This window comes from Erpetoichthys calabaricus, chromosome 4, assembly GCF_900747795.2.
Source record: "Erpetoichthys calabaricus chromosome 4, fErpCal1.3, whole genome shotgun sequence".
NCBI lineage: Eukaryota > Metazoa > Chordata > Cladistia > Polypteriformes > Polypteridae > Erpetoichthys > Erpetoichthys calabaricus.
Window position 1 is genome coordinate 204,670,272 of NC_041397.2, and position 17,861 is coordinate 204,688,132.

General features: G+C 38.6%; 1 protein-coding gene across 2 annotated transcripts in view; it reads left to right on the forward strand.

Moving 5' to 3' along the window:
- The window catches only part of kcnj6 (potassium inwardly rectifying channel subfamily J member 6), a 398,820-nt gene that overhangs the window by 256,972 nt on the left and 123,987 nt on the right, over nucleotides 1-17,861 (forward strand). The window lies entirely within an intron of this gene.

A 17,861-nucleotide genomic window follows, 5' to 3' on the forward strand; every position in this document is an offset into this window, starting at 1 on the left:
ACAACAACAGTTCATGATGTGTTTGGCAAGCGCTCAGCTATGTTTAATTTTGCCATAAGCAAAGAGAGTGGATCACCTACAGAATATTTAAATGTGCTCAGAAAAGTCGGGTCTTGAATAAAGCAGTGGCGTAGCTCGAGTTCGCGCCACTCGGGGCGGGGCGGTGCTTCAATTTGCCGCCCTCCAACATGTCTGAATATGTTAACCTATTTAAACAGAAAATTAAAATGATGTATAGAGAAAAATTAAGATAAATTTTGCATTGATTTATTCATATATAGAGAAACAGCAATAATTTTTCACATACAATTATTTATAAGCATCAACTAGACAAGAATATAGTATAGATGCACTGATAAGCCGTGTTCTAATTATTAGTTTAATATAATTACGCTGCAAAAACCAGAACCAGTGTAATGTACAAGTGATAGGTGGGAATGTTTTCTGAGCAGAGCAAGAACGCATTCGGATTGATAACAAAACAAAATTACAAATTGTAAATTAGTTGTTTATCTTCCTAGAAATTATTATCGGTGTAATGTTTATGTTTATTTTTGTTATTGCCTCATAAATTTCAACTGCTGTGTCTGATGCCGTCACAGAAGGACAGTCTGAAAATTATTTTTTGAAGCATTTGTGGATATAAATCAGAGAATTTTACTTTTTTCATTCATGAGTGATATTTTTCCGAACCCTGCTGCTTACACATGAATTGTACTGAGCCTTTTGACCAATAATGCTACCCGGGGCAGACCGCCCCATCCACCCGTCCTTAGCTACGCCACTGGAATAAAGCCAGAAATGTATTAAAATAACACTTTAAAAAACTAGCTCTACATAATACAAGTATATTGTTGTGTCTGTAGTGAGTATCCAAAGAGGGTCTGATTGACCACAGTGTAGACAGAGTCCATCAACTTTTTTAGTTCCAGCCAACTTCACTGAATTGTCTGCTGGCAAAAGTGTAATGTAACCAATTGCAAGGACAGTGTTAACTAGACCAGGAGATGCACATACATTTGAGAAACTATAGTAAGAGCCAACACCTAAAACTCAGGGGTCATACTTTCAAAATCCAAAAAGCTAAGGCTTAAGCGAAGTTGAAAAAAGAATTGACAGGAATTGTTAAGTAAATGTATTGTCAACAAAACAATAAAATCGTAAACAAATTCAAGACATGGGGGGTATTTTTCGTTCGTGGATTACTCGTTTAGCCGGATGTAATTGTTAATGATTTGGCCTGATCCTGGATCTGTCGATTTTTCGAAACTCTTGCTGGATGTGTTGTCATAGCAGCACATCCTAATCCTCAAACCTGCTCGGAGCGGGTTTGTTCTGTGTAAACAAGGATTAGCCCACACACTTAATCAGTGTCCGTGCGTGGAATTCATTTAGTCATGACTTCGCCATTCATGAATGAGCGACCAATTGATATCGGTATGCAAATTATAAGAAGAGAGTTTCATATAGAGAGGGTTTTGCGCGATCGGCAAGATTCTTTATTGCTCCCGGAGGAAATTCTTTTTGAAAGATTCCGCTTTAACCGAGGGGGAATATTGTACCTCAAATATTTATTAGGACCTTATATTCGAAGTCAAACTCAGCGAAGTCGGGCTCTCATAACCACACAGACAGTATGCACTGCATTGAGGTTTTTTGCAAGCGGCACTTTTTTACATACTGTAGGCGATGCGGAAAATCTATCTTAAAGTGCAGTTTGCCAGGCAATTCGGAAAGTCTGTTATGACGTATTAAATAATAATTAATCTGACACATAGGAAATGAAACGCTGCTTTCAGTAAGTACAATGCACACGCATTTAATTTGTCGGGCACTTTTTGCCAGCCGTCTTTTCTGGTTTGGGCTGCTTTTGCAGTGTTACCCCTTGTGCATATTAAATCTTGAAATTCTTCATGTCCTTCGAATAAAAGGTCTTGCTCCACTTGTGTGAAAAAAAAATGTGCCCGTTCTTTCGTCATTTTGTTACAGCCTATCAAAGACTTGCTGATCATGTTTTCTAGACTCAATATATATGGGCTTTTCAATCAGCGCGGGCGCACGCATTCATCTCGGATGATTAGATCCAGCTTGACTAATCTACTACACGGCTGCGTTTGAAAAACCGACTTAACACATCCAAGATGAGGCATCTGGTCTCGGATGATTTAAGCGATGTACAGAAAATACCCCCATGGAATGCTATGAGTCCTGAACCAGAATATATAAAATACTGCAAGCACAAGGACTGATGTTGTGCAAGTGATGGAAATCTCTAGCCAATAGCTAAGTATGAATCTGTGATAAATGCTGAAACAAGTATTGTCAGAAGCTGATAACCAGGAGGCGAGCTGTCACCAAAATCTGGAATCAAAACATTACTATAACCTGAAGATGACCTGTTGTTAAAATCTAGATTCAAAACTGTATAATAACTTCAAGAGGATCTGTCATCAAAATCTAGACTTGAAGCCGTAAAATTACCTAAAAGCAGAGTATTTGTGATGTGGCATATCCGTGACCAGAAAGAAGCACACAGGAAAAAAACATTTTTCCATGTGCACATTTATCCACGTGCGGTTATTCCCGTGTGCATTTTTTCTATGTGCGCATTTTACCATGTGTGGTTATTTCCTGTGCGCTTTTTTCTTTGCGGATATTTCCTGTGCTTTTTTTTCCTGTGCACTTCTTTCCAGGATTCGGGATATCATACCTTCTGGGAGACAACTCCTAATATCAGTGCAGTGCATCCTAATAACACAGTTGCAAAATGCTGAAGCAACAAATTGGCAACGTGATACACTTAAAACTAAACAAGAAAAGATTTTTCACTAGTTTATAATTAGTGAAAAAGCATATCAAAGCATTTACATATTAATATTCACTGAGGTTAAAACCCTCCAAAGACCAACAATAAAACAGAAGAAATAATATCCTATAGAGCAAAACAAAATTAACAACTTGGCCCAGATTGTAATATATGAACAAAGCTGCAACTAACCATTTCATTTTCATTTCTTGTATTGGGCATGGAGAACTAATTGAACAAAAAGTTTCTTTAAAGGCAAAATAAATTTCTTATTACTAAATTAATTGCAATGGAAGTCTACAGTGACTGTGTTAAAGGGGCATGTTTAAGACATGCTAAAAAAATGTAACCCTTGCTAAAATTTGTGCACATAACTATGGTGATAATGAATATGTAACATATAAAATGACACAATTACTGGAATTTTACACAAATTCACTACCTAAAACTGCTTTCACAGTTTTATATTTCTCAAAAAAATCTGACCATAGGAGGTTTCTGTGTCCTCACTCAGGACAATATTCTTTTTTTTCTCTTTCATGCATCATAGCTCTTTACTGATAATAAATAATGTAAAAATGTACGATTACCATGCCATTGTTATCTCTGCCATGGATGACATATTAATCCACTATGATTTACAGATGAAAAATGTATTACATTTATTTCCACATAAATCAATATTTTTGTCAAAACCAATTCATCATTATTGATATCTATAAGAACACTCTGGGAAACTCTCAAAGCCTATTTAAGGGAAAATTATATGTCTCACATAAACATAAGTTGTAACCCAGAAAGATACCAAAAATTATCAGTCATATCTTAAAACTTGATGATAAATATAGGTGATTACCCAGACATCTGCTATGAAAAAGGCTGCATCTTCACACAGACTTAACCAACCACTGAAGAAACCCTTGTATTCATACCACAGGTCTCTAGCAATCCATGATGTCATGTTTAAAGCTCTCATGGGGTCATATGATACTGTGTGGATGTACTTTTCACTCACAAGCATTTTTCCCTTCAGCAGGATCATCAGAGTAACTACTGAGCTCCATCTCTCGTGTTGCTCTGCCAGTAAATGACACTTCCTTCCAGGATGCCCCCGTTTTTTTATGGCAACTGGGGTTAAGTGCTGTGATAGATAGGGGGTGACCTGTGAGCCCCAAACTCCAGAAACATCTAGCACACAGACAGTCATGGGTTCAATGATAGAGGCGTTTATTAGATACCTCACAACAGGCTTCTTCGACACACAATCACCAGTAAACACAATAGTTTTCTTCTTTCTTTCTTTCTCCTTCTGTCTTCTTTCCTTTCATCCATACCTCTCCAGCAAGTGTCGGCTCCCATCCTTCCAGCTCTGACTCACTGGAGGAGGTCAGCCAGCTTCCTTGTATGTTGGATCCAAGAGCACTTCCGGGTCCTGCAGAAGTCTCAAACAGTAGGTATCTCATATCTCTGCAGCACCCCCTAGCAACTCGCATGGGACACAGCAAGGCTGACTCCTGTCTACCATGTCTACCGTGGTCCTGGGATGTTGATGAAAATATCCCATTTTAGGAGCTTTCCCCCACTGCTCCCCTATCTTGGCCTCCCGTCCAGGTAAAGGTCTCACATTCATGCCAGGAGGGATCCCAGCTAAACCTGGATGGCACTTCCTTGGGCAGCTTCTCAGCGCCATGGGCCAAGAAAGAGACAACATCGTTAGTGGCAGCACTCCCTCTCGTCCCGGTGGTTTATTACATACTTTGACTGAGCCTGTGAGGAGGTCCTCTGACGTGCATGCGTGACTATATATACTGTATATCTTTATGTGTGTGTGTGTGTGTGTGTTTGTGTGTTAATGCTAGGCCATTAAAAACCCATTCTATAATAGCATTTCATGAAAGTTCCATGTATAGAAAAGGCACATGTAATCATAATGTAGTCAGGGAATATTTATATATAATTTACTCTTTTAAATGTAACCAGTGTAAAGCTCTTCTATTAAATTTGTTGTGTAAGTAAATATATCACAGCTTCAGGAAACATGCACAAACAAACTGGGAAATCTTAGTTGTTGTTTAGACCTTGAAAAGTGCAACAGCAAAATCCAATACAAATATTATTGTTAGCTTAGGTTTTTTAATGTATTCATTTTGTTCCTCAAGGACATAAAGAAACATCCCCTGCTTTAAACAACATGCCAAACATCCATTTCTGTCTTTCCCAAGAAAGATAAAAACAATCAGTACTTTCTTCCTTTACACCAATACCTTTCTTAAACCCATGTGTAAATTCTGTCAAGATTCTTGCAAACACAATGAAGAAAGTGCTTCCCTAGTTTGTTTTACCAGATCAAACTAAGTTTGTCACTGTCAATAAATATCAAATATCTGACATATATTTCAAGTCTCATGTGTACCACCTGCATCAGAGTCCATTAAATCTAGTTGTCTCTGGATGTGGAAACATCATTTAACAGAACTAAATGAGAATACAGGTCAAATCCCATTATAGCAAATGCCAAAGTAACAGAATTTTCAGAATAACAAATACTTTTATTGGCCTGGACAAATGTTCATTCAACATCATATTTAATGGATTTTGTTTCAACAAAATGTAAATTTCAGTATAACAAACATTTTTTTCAACCAAAAATGGCCACCGAAGATAATAATGCGATGCAAAAAATACTTAATGCCACTCCTATACTTTCTCTGAGTCTCAGGAACCCTGCAAAAGGCTGTCTCCATCTTGGTAGACCAAAACAAAGTGAGTCTGTTGTGAAATTTCCAGTCTTAGACAGTTTTGGCGAGCCTACCGAGAGTGTTGACTCAAGATCACACAGGTATAGCCAAATTCTGAGTCAGTGCTCCACTGAACATCCATGTGGGTAGTTGGGTCGTGTTCGGATATTGTACTGTTTGAGTTTCATTGTGCTTCTCAAAGTTTTCTTTGCAATGAACAAAAAAAGAGCAAAACAGCATTGGTTTACACTGAAAACATAAAAGTTACATTTAACATATCAATTTCATTCTGTATTCATACCTGTATTTCTATCAAAAAAAAGTTACATCTAACATCTCATTTTTAAATGAAGTATTCTTTGCAATTTAAGGAGCGCTGTTTTTTATACAGGTATTGTCAAGCTGGGGTCACTGAATTGCATGAGACACAGGAAGGTCAGTCCAGGTTTCCAAGGAAAATACAAATACTCTATTGCTGAATAGATAGATAGATAGATAGATAGATAGATAGATAGATAGATAGATAGATAGATAGATAGATAGATAGATAGATAGATAGATAGATAGATAGATAGATAGATAGATAGATACTAGAGAAGGCAGGTACAGTCTCAAGACTTCATACAAGATAGAAGCTGTTACTTCAGTACTCAACCACACTGACATATAGGAGATGCGACATGGGGGCAATCATTCTGCTTTAACTCCCATCTTCAGATTAGATGAACACCAGCGGTAATCAATCTTTATTGATTAAACTACTATACTGAATCCTAGAAGCTTCAGTGTGCATAAGTAAACCCTATGAAATTGAAATTTAGGACATCACTCCCCTCACAGGCATGTCCCATATTTCCCATCTTTTTCAAATCTCTTACCATAATGAGAAATTATAAGAGAATGCAGTGAATGGAAACTTTACTATAATAATAATAACATGATGCTCTACATTGTTGACCGTTATTCATCACACTTAGATGTTATTAACTATGCTGAATGAATTCTATAGAATTTCAGGGTTTAAGATCAGTCTTAATAAGAACACTTTTTTCATGGAAATGCTTCTAAATGTATGCTTAAGATTGAGTATTTTCCTTTTAGGTGTCTCACATTAGACAACAATATGAAGTTGCACTACACTCTGTGGACGCTTGAGGAGCTGTTGCCCCGCTAAACCCACCAGACAGACATCCAAGACACACGTTTAAAAGCACCAAGGAGAATTTAATTATTTTCTCCAAATATAGTGCACAAAGCACCGCACACTCCACAATTCTCAAATCAATAATAATAATAATCAGTAATCACAATCCTCCTCTCCACCCAGCAGCTCAGTCACTCTACCACCCAAGTCTGGCTCTCCTTGCTGGGTTTTGACCAGTCCTTTAAATAGTCCATGACCCAGAAGTATTCCTTCTCCGGGTCAAACGCCACATCATCCTTCAAGTAGCCTAGAAGTACTGCGGGCATCCGTCCTCATGCCTCCAAAGTACTTCTGGGTCATAACAACAATAGGTTCCTTGTGAGCTCCCCCTGGTGGCACCCGCAGCACCCAACACGGCTGAGGAAACGGACTCCATGTCCCATGATGCCCTGAGGGAATCCGGGGAACCATTTCCATCCAGGGGAGCTGCCACCTAGCATTCTGGGGGATGCAGTGCCCTGAAAAGCCTGCTCTTCCTCCTTTTTTCTGTTCAGGGACATCCCGGCCAGACTGAAACACCGGCCATCCATCACAACTCACATAATGATTTAAAAATATATCCAATCTCAAGTTTGGGTAAATTTATTACATAAAATCTAATTAATCAATTGTTTATTTAAAAAAAGGATGCAATTATAAATCATTCATTTGGCATACAAGGAAATGTCAGTTTTAAAAAATCAAGTACTTAGCAACCTAGCAAAAAATAAAGAATAGCATCCCCTGATTTTTAGTTCTTGTGTTGAAAATATACATTAAAAAGACCTAAGGCAGAATGTAGCATGGCTCTACCTAAATTTCAGTTTTATTACTGGGCGGCAAGCATACAGTACAAGCTATAAAAACCTGGACATTGATACAAATAGATGAACACACACAGGCTTGGTCTGCAATAGAAATATTCTTTATATTCCTTGCTTTGTACCCCAGTAAATACGAGTTATCGTCAATATACTAACAACCCAACTGTGCATCATTCACTCAGGATATGGAACCAATGTAGGAAGTACTTCAAGATAGAGAAAATAGAGAAGCTTTTATCTGTGGCACCTCTGCACGATAACCACAATTTTCCACCCTCTCAAACGTATGCAGTTTTTAATGTTTGGAAGACTTGCAGGATTAAATCACTTAGAGATTTGTACATAGATAACATCTTTGAATCCTATGAACAATTACATTCCAAATTTAATATTCCATCAACGCAATTCTTCCACTACCTCTAAATTAGAAACTTTGCTAAACAAAATCTCTCCAATTTTCTTCACCTCTCATCTACTTCTATTCCGGAAGAAATATTGATCAGTCTTGAAGACAGCATTTCTGTAATAATCTCTTACTCAACTTTTCAGAAAAGGAGTGGAAGGCAGCCATGCATAGAATTCACTTTAGCTCCATATGCACAAAGCATTCAATTACTCAACTTAAAATCTTTTATTGAGCACATCTGTCTTGCTTAAAATTGTCCAAAATGTTTCCGGCACAAGATCCAACCTGTGAACATTGCAATCAAACTCCAGCCTCATTCTGGACCAAAATCTTTAAATGCCTTTCAAACAGCTTTGGTGTCACAATCTCTCCTAATCCACTAACAGTTGTGTTTGGTATACTTCCAGATGGGCTTAAAGTGGAGAAGGACAAACAAACTCTAATTGCCTTTACTACACTATTGGCACATAGACTTATCTTGCACAACTGGAAGAATCCTAACTCACCTCTTTTAAGGCAGTGGGCAACTGATGTTACTGTATATACTATTTGAAATTGGAAAAAATAAAATTGTCACTTAGAGGATCTGTTCGAAACTTTTTAAAAACCTGGCAGGATCTGTGGCTGTGATCTCTCTCTCAAAAATGTCAAACGTTACTCTTTAACAATCTCTAAATGATAATGTCTACTAAACAAACAGGTATCGCTAGCTAAGCAGAGGCAAGGTACGCTCCAACACGTGGCGAGAGGTAGAGTGACTCAAACAGAGGCTAGCATGTGAGTGAGAATGGCCCCGCCCTGCTCCCTGCTCCTGAGGTCCCGCTTCTCCCTCCTTTTGGCCCGCAGCCTGTCTCTCGGATTTGCACGAATAAATCAGTGCCACAACTGAACTATGATACTTAGTGTGATGAGAGAAGTCCAAAATCAATCAGAATGTTCAAGCAAATTCTAGAAAAAAACCCGATCGAAATCTGTTAAGTAGTTTTCTCATGAAACAGTGAACAGACAGACAGAAAGACAGACGTTGGATTTTATATATAGAGAGATATAATATAATCCGTTATTAACTCTGCCTGGAGGTAAGTCTCTGCTACAACATAAAGAGGTTTAATTTCCTGAGCCTGTCAAAGTAGTACATTGCCTTTAGACCTGGAATGTTCTTCGTTGCTCTATAATTCCACAGCTTCAAGTGCTGCCCGATCTTTTTATAGCCTACTGATCAGGGGTCATATTTATAAAATTTGCATATGCATAAAAAGAGGCTCAAAATGTGCATAAGCAAATTTCCATGAAAAAGAAGGAATTATAAATGAAGACTTGATGGGAAAACTTGTGTATATTAATAGCAACTCTAAACCAGCCATATGCAACATTTTGGAAAAGTGGAAAATGATGACACCCTTGATCACCTAGGTGAAACCAGCTAAATGATGACTCATGCGTATAATTGTTCATATCACTGAGCCATTATTATTATGTGCATCGATTTTGAAAACATATTAAACCTCAACAGAGAATAATGATAAACAAACACTATTTTAGGTCAATTTAAGAAGGCAAATGCTGCATATTCACTCTGAAGAATTTTTTTAGTTTTTACATCAGTTTATAAAGATGACCTGCTGTCACTTCTCAGGATTAGAACCAAAGTGCAGCAAAAACACCGAAATGATTCACTCTCTGCATCAAGAAAACTCTGAAAATCATGCCCTATAGCCTATTTATAGCCTAATGGTTTGATACAACATGACTTGTTTGGCACTACTTGCTTACTATGCAGATGGTCATATATGAAGGGAAAGAGCTTTTAGGGACCAGCAGGATTTTTTACCCATGGTAATAACTTTTGAGCTGATCTCGATTTTCAAGAGCCATTGTCATGAAACTATGTGCTAATTTATCCCAATGTTAAAAAGACAGACTGCATAAAATCAGGCTACACCTGTTATATCCAGGTTTAAACCATGGTTGACTTTCTAGACAACAGGCTAGAATATCTCAGACAAGCTTCAGCTCCATTATGTCTTCTGCGCTGGAAGCCATAAACAATGGATGAGGTGCTACATTGAGTAGCACCCATTTCTGTATGGTTTGGTTGTACGTGCCAACATAAAAAGAAAATTTGCAGCAGTGTCCAGTTTTCCTAATGTAATTTTGGCAATTGATAGCAATCATATTGCAATAAGGGCACCTAGTGAGAATGACGCTGCTTTTGTTAACCGTAAGCAGTGACATTACATTAATGCATCTGTAATGCCAAGATGAGACTGACAAACCTAATGGCTCAGTGGCCTGGGTGCTTAATTTATTTTGAGGCAAAGTAGCTTTGACAGACATGATAATGCTGCAGGTGGTGGCTGGCTTGTTGATAAGGTAACTGGCTAAATTCTCAGTGTTTCATATGGCCTGTTTTATTCAGTTAACAGCAGCCATGTCATTACATGCACCAGGTAATAGTAGCTACCCATCTCAGACACCTTACACCGCCGACACACCATAGGACTCTGCAAGTGCTGTAGCTGGATGCTTGAGGTGGAAGGCTTCAGGTAGGGTGGCTTCCCTGGTGCATTGCCTGGACGGGAGAAGCAGGGGAGTCACCAGTAGAAAGGCACTGGGTTGATTTTAAAAGGACAGCTTCCAGCCATTGTTTTAACCTTGTTTTTTAAAGGATCTATTTATTGTTTTTTTTTTAACCTCCACTAATTCACTAATTTTAATGGATTATTTATTTAAAGATTTTTGAGACACTACACTTATTTATTTGAATACTGTTTTGTTTGCTGGTTTTAATAAAAGCACTTGGCACTTTTGCACCATCCCCTTGCATCATTGTTGTGCCTCACTGCCTAACTCATAGGTGACATTACCGACGGTGTCGGGTTCAAGGGCTTCCAGGAGCTGAATGGGAGCATGGAATAGAACCCGCAGTGTCACAAGCCATAATGCCAATCCATATATTTTTTTTATGATTGCATGACATAATATAAATATGTCCAAAGTCATTGACTTACAGCATTGAGGAGACTGAAACAGTGCAACATCTCCATCAGCAATGAGCAATATAGACAAGATTTATTCATTTATACCCACAATCCTTGAATAAACTTAAAAAAAACAGTGTATATGTTACCGGCAAAGTTTGAAATCCGGCATTCTATAGAATGCCTAGGCATTGTATATAATGCCTAAAACTAGCCGGCAATGTATGAAACGATTCATATTTCACACATTTCCTAGGCATTCTATAGAATGCCAAATGAGAAACCGGCAAAGTATGAAATACATCTCCAATTCGTTTCGAATATCACGTGGCAAGGCACGTGACTTTTAACGCACGCCTCAGGCTTAGAATTTGTCAGTTGCACTTTGCGGTTTGTTCAGGAGTGTCAAAATACGCAATTTTACTTAAATTTGTTCAACAAAAAATTAGTTTTTTACTGTGCTCCATGAAAATGGAGGAGCAAGCAGTAGTGTTGGAGAAGGAGTCATGGTCTATAGACATGAAACAATGATTCGACGATGAACTGTCCAAAATTCGAGTTAATGCTGCAAAAAACAGTATTTTCTTAACCGAAACTACTTACCAGAAGTTAATAAATGATGTACAAAACTGAAAATGCTATTGAAGGTAAAATAAATTCTAAAATCAATCTGGAAATACAAACCAAAAAAATGAAAATGAATTCGGAAAAAAAATTTCCCACTGCTTCTTTGGGAACTATTGTGCGAGTTTCTATTCCTGACGTCGACAAGGGGCGAGGTGATTCGCGCAATATATAATGAGTGTGACAGAGGATGGTTTCTACCGACTTGGAACTTCTGAAGGAATTTTAAAACAAATACTGTATATGCGAGATCACAATTCACTTTATGCCCTAAGAACTTGCTTAGAATTGAAGATATTCCTGACCATGAAATTCCTCTCCGGTCAGTTGCAATTGCTCAGTCCAGTGGAAGCGGCCAAGGATTCGTCAAATGTATGTGTAAAACAAAGTGCCAAAATATGAAATGTCTTTGCGTGAAAAATGTAATGAAATGTAATTCAAAATGTCATTCAAGCCTACCATGTTGCAACAAGTAGGTTAATTTTAATTTCTTATTTTTTATATGAAAATTTTGTTTCCCTTAATAAGAAAGGCATAAATTTTGTTTTATACAACTTTCATTTTTCTTTACGTATTTTGAATAAATTTTTTTTAATGGCACTCTCATTATTTTTTCAGAATAACATTTGTATTTTTGAGGAATGCACGTCATTTATATAATAGACTTATCAGGACCTTTTTTCATACTTTGCCTAAATAGCATTTGTCATCCTATAGAATGCCTAGGTATTATATACAATGCCTAGGGAAAGTGTGTAATAATTCTCATATTTCATACATTGCCTAAAAACGCCGGGCATTATATACAATGCCTAGGTATTCTATAGAATGCCGGCTTTTCATACATTGCTGATAACATATACACCATGAAAATGAACTTCCTAAGTTATTCAAAATGTTGCTCTGAAGAAGAATCTGCAATCATTCTGAGATTTGCCTAGCAGGCTACTGTACTATGTGACCTGCCAGATTCTGATTCAGACATTTCAGTTTGCATTACCTAAAGTACTGTAACCCCAAGCAATTTGAGATTTCGTTTTTTTAACAGTTAATGATGTATATGTTTATTTCATCCCATTACTTGCTAGATTGCAGTTACCATTTTTGAACCCACATAATCCAATTAAGTGCCTTTGGGCCCTGAGGATATCCCGACAGATAGGTTGCAGCACAGTGTGTTCCAGGAAGTTTCATTTGGGCTGGTTATTTTGTGTAGTCTCATTTTTCTAATGATCTTTGGGAACATGTGACAGAAAAATGCAAAGAACAACTTTTCATGTGACAAATCTTTACCACTAACACAGAACCACCTTTTCAGGGATGCTTGCGTTTACAGCATCATATTGCTTAACAACACAAAATTTTTTATTTATTGTTCTGCCTTGCTCTGTTTTAAAAGTAATACATTTTGCTCAAGAATTATGTCTCATATAATGTGCAAAACATAGTGCATACTGTACCTAATGCTAGCAAAATTGCAGGTTTATTCAGTCAAAATTTTATTAATAGACCCAATGAGGCCATTTTCACTTTTCAAAAATTCTCACTATTTCATGAGATCTTATGTTTTATATAGTTATTTTGGAAAGACATTACAAAGCTTCAGATTTCAAGTGAGCCCACATGAAATACAACAGACATTCTTATTGCTTCATATATCAATATTTATACAGTGGAACCTCGGTTCACGACCATAATTCGTTCCAAAACTCTGGTCGTAAACTGATTTGGTCGTGAACCGAAGCAATTTCCCCCATAGGATTGTATGTAAATAAAATTAATCTGTTCCAGACAGTATGAACTGTATGTAAATATATATTTTTTTACGTTTTTAAGCACAAATATAGTTAATTATACCATAGAATGCACAGCGTAATAGTAAACTAAATGTAAAAACATTGAATAACACTGAGAAATCTTTGAACAACAGAAAAAACTAACACTGCAATAGTTCGCGCTATAGTGCTAGGAACTGAGTTTTAAGCACAGGGGAAAAATTAACATTTGAAAAATCCGTAATTTAATAAACCACCAAGAAAAGTAACATTGCAACAATGCAGGCTACGAACCGATCGCTGTAAACAGAAGTGAAAACAAAAACAAGCCTTCTCTACCTTATGTGTCCCTCCCTCTCTCGCTCGCTCTCTCTCTCGCGTGCGCGCCTGTGTGTGTGTGTGCGTGTGTCTCTCTTTTGCGAGCCTGGAGCACCTGTGTGTCTCTCTAGTGCGCTCCGCACTCCTGTGTGTGTGCGCATCTGTCTCTCTCTCGCGCTGCCTGTGTGTGTGCGCGGCTCTCTCTCGCTCGCGCTGCCTGTGTGTGTGTGCGTCTGTCTCTCTCTCGCGCTGCCTCTGTGTGTGTGTGTGTGTCGCGCTCTCTCGCTCTCTCTCTCTTGCTCCCTGCACAGGAGATGCACAGGGAGAGACTGAACATGTACAAACCGAAAGGGAACCTGGCTTGTTCGTATACCGTGTGTGTTGTCGTGAACCGAGGCAAAAGTTTCACGAACTTTTTGGTCGTAAACCGATTTGTACTTGTACCGAGATGTTCGTGAACCGAGGTTCCACTGTATGTGTTTATGTTTATTCTATTGAGTTTTCATTAGCAGATAAACATGCTCTGAGTGAATGCCAAATCCAAATGATAAAAATAATAAATATGTAATAATAATAATAATAATAATACCATAGTACTGAGACCACCCCCCACCCCCCACCCCCCAGAAGTGAATGTATGACTGGAGATAAACTCGCAAACAAACTCTTGAGTGAATTAATTAAAAACCTAAATCAGGACCCAGGTTTAGTCCATTTGGCTTGCTACTGTTGTGTAATACAAATGTTGGGCAAATTACATGGTTTGATGTATGGTTTGATGTACTGTTTATTTGTCTTTTCATTATTTTCCATTATGTAAGTGTATTTGGGATTTATTTTAGTTCAGTTTAGTTTAGTTGGTTTCTCACTTTCTCTGAGGTTAACCATTGTATCCATACATTAATAATAATAATTATTTGCATTTATATAGCGCTTTTCTCACTACTCAAAGCGCTCAGCAATTGCAGGTTAAGGGCCTTGCTCAAGAGCCCAACAGAGCAGAGTCTCTTTTAGCATTTACGGGATTCGAACCAGCAACCTTCCGATTGCCAGTGCAGATCCCTAGCCTCAGAGCCACCATTAGTCCTGTTTCAGTGTGTATATTAATTTTGATCTAAATTACAACTCAAAGATTACATCTCAAGATGTTACATTCAGATCTGATTGAAGCTACACATTTTACAGGGTGTGCTACAGGATAAATTATATTTATACTGTGAAAGATGCCCGGACACAGACAGACACTGAGACAGCCAGATGTTGAAAACACACACATTTAATTCCTTCTGCACCTGCTCACACAATACAGTCAGTGCACCAACCCACAATACTTACAGTCCTTTTCTTCTCTTTCTATTGCCGCCTCTACTCCACTCCACGCAAGCTCCGTCCTCTTCCACCTGACTCCGGCTCCTTGAGTGGAGTGAGGCAGCCTCTTTTATAGTTCACCCAGATGTGCTAAAGGTGCTTCTTGATGATCTTCCGGTAGCACTTCCTGGTGTGGTGGAAGTGCTGCCCTTGCACCAGGAAGCACTCCAGCCATACCTGGACTCTCTTCCGGCAGCACTTCCAGGTGTGGCAGAAGTGCTGCGTTCCAGGACTCCATAAATATCTGGGCGCCCCCTGGCGGTGACCACGGGCCCCAACAGGGATAAGCTTCTAAGATCTGTTCCCGTGGCCCCCACGCAGACCAGGACGGCTGCCCTATCGTGGCCTGGGGAAGGTATTGTCCCTCTCCTGGTCCTTCCAGGCGTCCCGGCTGGGCTGAATCCCCAGCCGTCCACCACAATACCAAAAATTCCCATTATTCCTACTAATTATCTGTTTCAATTCAAAAATACTAGGAAAAGCAAGAATTGATCTATAGCATGAATGTTTTATTAATGGACAATGCAGGACAAAGTGGGCATTGCCCATTCTGCTAGGCTTTAGTGGCATACAAGGCCTGTTAAGACAGAAGATGTAATAGGGTTGCAGACATCCAGTTTCACAAAACTCCCACTTACATTCCAAACTATGTGGCTGAACTGCAGTTTGTACTAATCTCAGCCTGTACTTAAACTGATAACAAAAGTGTAATTCAGAGTTGAACTCATATCTCTGCAGACTCGTTCAGCCCAGAAGATGCCAAATTCCAAACAAAAAAAATCTATAATTCCGTGAGTGGAATGGAATGGATGGACAAAATAACACGCCAATGAGCAGGCATTGATTTTGTAACTGAGAGATGTCCTTTCTTTGTGGTCCTGAAAGCTGATATCCACTCTGCTAAGCCCAGCACTGTGTCAGTAACTGAGCCCAGTCTGAATAGACAGAGAAGCAGCCATTACTTCAAGAAGGAAACTTTCATGCCAGAAAGAGTAATGCTTTTCCCTCTAAAATTGCTGAGGAAACAGCAAAGAGCCTAACAGAAAGAAGTACTGCACATCACAAACCACAACATCACAAAGAGAAAGAGTGCACTCCAATGCAAGAAGAATCCTCCACTTGAACCAAAAGTAACAACAGCAATAATGTCACACAACATTGTAAATCCTCCTTAAAGACTACATATCATAAAATTGTTTATCTGTGCCAAGATAAACTCATGCTCTAAATAGCCAGTAAACAGCCAGCCTCGTACTGATACTGCAAAACTGAAAATTAATTGAGCAAGTTATTAAACCTCTTTTTTTCCTACATCAATTGCATGTTACATGTTCAAGAGTAAGCTCTACTGACCTAATAGTTTTTGCCCGAGTTAAAAAAATGAACTACAGAAATTATATACAAAACAGTACCCAGTTACATTGTACTTCTGATACATTCAATTACCCAATGGCACTATAATCGAGGCCCATTTGTCTTAGGAAATTTCCTGGGCTAAGCCTGGTAAAATTGATAGTTTTATTTAAAATTCTTTTAAACCTGCCCCCTTGCTCCTTAAAAGCTTATTTAATTTAATGTTTTTTTAGACTTTGCCACATTTGCTCAAAAGTTTCTCCATTAAAGTTATACAACAGTATAGTTTCACTTTGCCAAAATACTGTAATATGTATCATAATACTGTATACCAGACATGCTAATGTAATAATAACAGGTAATATAATAATTTAAAAAATCTGCTGTCTCTTGAACTATGTGTACCTTCAGCACCTTTCTTCAGTATCTGTGTGTGTCTGAATGTCTCTTGACAGGTACTCCCTGTCTCGGGCGCACTCCTGTAAAGCCTGCTTCTCAGATTCTGTGATTATTTTCTAGGTGCTTTTTTCACCTCCTATCTGGTTTTATACTAGTTTACTCTGTGGGCATGCCTCCTAAGCCTTTTCTCTTCCTCGTGTGTCTCACACTAGCACTTCCTCTTCCAGACACATCACCAAATCCAAACTGAACAATCAGATAGCTCTGAGGAACTGGAGATGCACATAGACCTTAGTGTTTTGTTATATAGTAGATTATGGTCACAAGACCCTAATGATTTTATTAATTCTATCTTTATTTCCATAGTAAAACCTTTTGTGTTAGAACTCTGGACTTGTTCAACTGTTTCCTGAGTTCAGGGCAAATGCACCAGTGCTCCCGTTTTGACACAAAGTTCATTGTATTCTCTAAGGGTACACAGCTATGCATGACAGCAGTAATTCTCCAAGGGGGAACCCTGCCACAATCTGACAGTCGTCATAGACTGGCTCTCAAAGACACTAAAAAGGGCATGATTGGTTCGTGAAGAGAAAAAGGTTTAAGAACACTATTCTAGTGTATATTTAAATATTTGGGCACACAAGCTCCCCAAACCTGACACAGACAGACACAGTCACAAGTTCTTTTCACAGCACACAAGTTTTATTTTGTGGGAAACACTTTCCAAATTGTTTCCCACCAGCAAGCACAGTACAAAAGCACAAGTACAGTAAAGCACTCTCTGTCTTTGCCTTCTTTCTCTCCTCATCTCTGTCTGTCTGCCTCCAGCAAGCTTCGTTGCCTTCCTCTCAACTCCTGGAACTGAGGCAGTGGACTTCTTTTATGTGACACTCTGGAGTACTTCCGGTGACCAGTTAGTATTGTCTGGAAGCACTTCCAGGTGAGGCGGAAGGCCAACAAAGAAGGGCTCCACAATCCCATCAGCAGTGACAGGAACCCAGCAGGGCTGAGTAGCAGGACTCCATTTCCCATGGTGCCTAATGGGACTCCGAGGCCTAGCTGCAGCCATGGAGGGTCGGGGGGCTG